This window comes from Mus caroli, unplaced genomic scaffold (genome assembly GCF_978045245.1).
Source record: "Mus caroli unplaced genomic scaffold, Mus_caroli_1 scaffold_3, whole genome shotgun sequence".
NCBI lineage: Eukaryota > Metazoa > Chordata > Mammalia > Rodentia > Muridae > Mus > Mus caroli.
Window position 1 is genome coordinate 151,533,435 of NW_028227258.1, and position 5,168 is coordinate 151,538,602.

Genomic DNA, 5,168 nt, shown 5'->3' on the forward strand with positions numbered 1-5,168 from the left:
ACAACTACACACTCGAAATTCTTAACCCAGGAAGACCAGGCTAGAATAGACTGGGTATAATAGACTGTTAACTTTGATGCTTTCCAAAATGTTTTCGTGAGGCATCAGACAATAATTATCATAGATATATAACATGGCTGCCATTAAAGGGATCATGGGTTGGATCACAAATACCTCAAAAAGCGACGGAAAGTAAATTCTTATACGTATAAATACAACAACCCCAAAGATGTTTGGACAATTCCAGAGTAACACTGTACCCTATGAACATATGTCTTCTCATTTAGTCTCTCAAATTTCAATTTGTAGCATGTATAATAGTGGGTTTTGTGCACATATGTGGTTAGAAATTGTGACTGGAGAATGAAGGAGAAGGAGAGAAGAAAGCATAAGACAGAAAGAGGGTTAATTCCAAGACACACTGTCATGTCACACATTGTATAGGTCCCATTAGCCCAACATGGTACAGAGAAAATGTCACTTCAGTTGACAGTGGGTTATTTGTTTGTTTTTGTATTTCATAACACTCTATGAAGAAGGAACCTGTGCCAGCACTTTCTATGTAAACAATGACAGATAATCAAGGGAAACACATCAGGGATTATGTAGACAGTAACTTACATTACCCCTTACATAAGCATTGTACTACAATATTTAAGGAAACTTTAATCCTTATTAAACAGTCACTTTTGCATACACTGACTTCTCTTTATCTTTCTGTGCCTTTATCATTTGTTTAACTTTAAGCAATTCTGCCCGGATAGCTTTATCTCCTGGGCTATCTCCTGCGCTGTCTTAGGACCAGCCACTCCTTGATCATACCACCTTAATCCTTGCCATCCTTGATTTTTGGGATACTGCTTTGGTGTTTGACAGGTGCATTTCAGGAACCTCCAAACAACTGTCGGTTGCCCCATGCCAATCTGACACCTTCAATTTACAGGCACATAGCACACAGCCCAAGGCTACAGGCTGCAGTCTGGATGAATCTGCTTTCTCAATAACAACCTTTGAACTATCCAAGCACCTTAAACCCTTCACAGTGTTTTAATAGCCACATCCCAGTTCTGAGACTTGAATTTCCAATGTTTTTCTAAGTCTTCAGATATTAATAACATTTTATCTCCATATTTTAAATCTACATCTGAGTCCTCAGTGAAATCTGTATGACTATCGTCAGAGCCATCTTTGTGGGTCATCCCCTTCTTTCCGTCCTCCTCATTCTGCAATAACACACAGTTTGACAGGTTGTCACCCCTCACTTCTACATTTTCTAGCATCCTTGCCACACCTAGTCCTTTAATTACTTAACCAAACACAACATGTTTCCCATCCAAATGAGGAGTCAGAACTATGTGATAAAGAACTGAGAACCATTTTCATTGGGGTCAGCATTTGCCATGCTCAGCAAACCCTCCTGATCATGCTTATAATGAAAATTTTTATCTTCCAATTTTTCACCAAAAATATTTTCTCCTTATGTATACTATCATATCATCTGCAAATAGTGATATCTTGACTTCCTCCTTTCCAATTTCTATTCCTTTGATCTCCTTTTGTTGCCTAATTGTTCTGGCTAGAACTTTGAGTACTATATTGAATAGATAGGAGGAGAGTGGACAGCCTTGTCTTGTCCCTGATTTTAGTAGGATTGCTTCAAATTTCTCTCTATTTTGATGTTGGTTATTGGTTTGCTATATATTGTTTTTATTATGTTTAGGTATGGGCTTTGAATTCCTCATCTCTCTGATACTTTTACCATGAAGGGGTGTTGCATTTTGTCAAAGGCTTTTTCAGCATCTAATGAGATGATCATGTGGCTCTTTTTTTCCCTTTGAGTTTGTTAATATAGTGGATTACATGGATGGATTTCAGTATATTAAACCATCCCTGCATCGCTGGGATGAAGTCTACTTGATCATGGTGAATGATTGCTTTTATGTTTTATAGAACCACATGGGAATTCAATCTGGCAGTAACTCAGAAAATTGAAAATAGTTCTACCTGATGACCCAGCTATACCACTACTAGGCATATACCCAAAAGACACTCCAATATATAACAAGGACACATACTCCAATATGTTTATAGCACCCTTATTTATAATAGCCAGAAGCTGAAAACAACCCAGATGTCCCTCAACAGAAGAATTGATACAGAAAATGTGGTACATTTACACAATGGAGTACTACTAAGCTATTAAAAACAATGACTTCATGAAATTAACAAGCAAATAGATGGAACTAGAAAATATTATCCTGAGTGAGGTAGGCCAGACACAAAAGAACACACATAGTATGCACTCAGTGATAAGAGGATTTTAGCCCCAAAGCTCAGAATACCCACGATACAACCCACAAACCATATGCAGCTTAAGAAGAAGGAAGACCAAAGTGTTAATGCCTCAGTCCTCCATAGAATGGGGAACAAAATAATCACAGGAGCTAGAGGGAGTGAGGGACCAGGGACAGAGAAAGGAGGGGAAGGGAAAAGGGGGGCAGGAGCAGGTCCTGGAAGGGACAGAATTATAGGATCAGGAGAGTGAATAGAAACATGTAGCAGAGGGGGATGGGGAACTGGGGTACCCACTAGAAAGTTCCAGACTCCAGGGAAGCAAGAGGCTTCCAGATATGACTTTAGCCGAAGTACCCAATAAAGGGAGATACAACCTCTAGAGACCACCTCCAGTAGATAGACACGGCCCCCAGTAGAAGCATGGGGCCACCCACGCATCTCAAAAATTTTAACCCAGAAATGTTCCTGTCCAAAGGAAAGAAAGGGACAAAACATGGAACATAGATTGAATGAAAGGCCATCCAGAGACGGCCCCAACTAGGGATTCATCCCATCTGCACGCACCAAACCCCCACACTATTGCTGATGCCAAGAAGCACTTGCTGATAGGAGCCTGATATAGCTGTTCCCTGAAAGGTTCTACCAGGGCCTGACCAATACATACAGATGTAAATAGTCACAGCCAACCATTGGACTGAGCCCAGGGAGCCCAATGGGAGAGCTAGGGGAAGGACTGGAGGAGCTGAAGGGGATTGCAGCCCCAAAAGAAGAACAAGATCAACTAATTGGACTACCCAGAGTTCCCAGGGACTAAACCACTAACCAAAGAGTACACATGGAAGAAGCCATGGCTCCAGCTGCATGTGTAGCTTATCTGACATCAATGGGAGGGGAGGCCCTTGGTCCTGTGGAGGCTTGATGCTCCAGAATTGGGGGATGCTAGAGGGGTGAGGTAGGAGTGCATGAATGGATGGAGGAGCATCCTCATAGAGTCAAAGGGGAGGGGGGAGAGGGGAATTGGGATAGGAGGGTTGGTGGAGTGATAGCCAGGAAGGAAGGTATCATTTGAAGTGTAAATGAATAAAATGATTGATTTAAAACAATGCTTTCTCCACCTCTCCCATTCTGATTTGAGAAGTCTCCACCATGAATGATAAATTTCTTAATAATTCCATGGAAAGGGCATCCTTTAAAATGGAAAGGTTCCCCAGTTGTTCATCTAGTGCCTTTTCTTCCTGTACACTATACATGAAATTTTTCTGCAGTTTTGAGAACAATATCTGCAAACAATTCTAAAACAATTTGGCCAACTCACTCCTGGCCAATGTCCACATCAAAGAAGACCCTCAGGTTCTTGGGTTTGAAAGGCTTGGCTGCTGGGGATGGGTGAAACATCTTCACGGCAGGCGCTGGGACACAGGATGGGGGAATCCCGTGTGTGCGGGAGAGGAGCTTGGCAGTGTTCCTATGTGTCAGGTCATCTGCTTTACTGTAGACCTGTTTCTGGATTTTCTGCTTAATCCTACTGAACCATCCTTCTATAAATAGCATCCCCACTTCTATAGATAGTATTTTTTGTTACTGGGAATTTCAAGTTGGTTGAAATAGAAAAGCAAGTGCTCCCATGAGCCTTCACAGTGAGCCTTCACGATGCTCCCATGAGTCTTCACGGTGCTCCCATGAGTCTTCACAGTGCTCCCATGAGTCTTCACAGTACTCCCGTGAGTCTTCATGGTACTCCCATGAGTCTTCACAATGCTCCCATGAGCCTTCATGGTGCTCCCATGAGCCTTCATGGTGCTCCCATGAGTCTTCACGGTGCTCCCATGAGCCTTCAGAGTGTTCCAATGAGCCTTCACAGTTTTTCTTGACTATTCTTATTCTTTGCTTTTTCCACTTGAACATTGGCTTATGATGTTAAGTCACATTTTAATTTTTCCTCATACATAAACTGATATCTTTTGCATTTCTCAGAAGCAGTTAATATATGTTTCTTACCCATTTCCCTTTTTTTATCATCTATGTCAAGCTGGCTTCTTTAGGGTCTAACCACAAGATCACTCAGTTCTCTTATTTTGCCTGATTTATAGTTTTGTCATTGAACCTGGCCTGTGTTGATATGAAATTTAAACTTTGATAAACACAGTGTGTTTTGAGGTCAAGAGCTGCAGTGATCCTTCACATCGATAAATGATCCTGACTGAACCTAGACCACAAGCCTAGACCACAGCTTCAAAAAAAAAAAAAATAGTATTCTATCCTGAATTTAGGCATATGAGGCAGTGGTATGATTGTAGTATGAAAATTTTAAGCTTATCCCCAGCTAGTTTACAAGTAAATGAGACTCAGACTATGTTTATTTTATTTGGCTTTTACAATTACTGGGGGTTACCCTTAATCTACTCTTCTAACTGCAGGCCTGGCTACCTCCCCAGTGGTGTACCCCAGACACTTGCTGCTTCTCCTGGCCATGTGCTCATGGTTCCTCTCCCCTCATGGTAGCTTCCTCCTCCTCCTCCGTTTTCCTCTTTTCTCCCAGTCTTTCCCCCTCCAACCAGGTCACTCCTAACCCACCTGTCTCTAATCCCTCCAGTAATTGGCTGTAGCCAATTCTATTTAATCAATAGTTATAAATCAAGGAACAAGGTTTGCACAACAAAAGCTTGCAAACCTGAGAAGTCACTCCTAGGCCTAGACCTTCCAGGTATAGAATTTAGCATTACACAGCAATAGACCAAAACCTCAACATATAATCACTGTTCATATTTGCTTTCTTCAACATTAAAAACAAATTCAGTGGGGCTTTTTATTGTCAAGCTATACTAAGTCACCTTGGGTGAATATCTGCAAACTCTTAAATTATTCTGAGGTTT

The 5,168-nt window shown here is 41.4% G+C and overlaps 1 pseudogene; it reads right to left on the reverse strand.

Annotated features, from left to right (window-relative positions):
• Positions 1-675: 675 nt before the first annotated feature.
• On the reverse strand, positions 676-3,690 carry LOC110291012 (peptidyl-prolyl cis-trans isomerase D pseudogene; annotated as a pseudogene).
• Between the last annotated feature and the right edge of the window lie 1,478 nt (positions 3,691-5,168).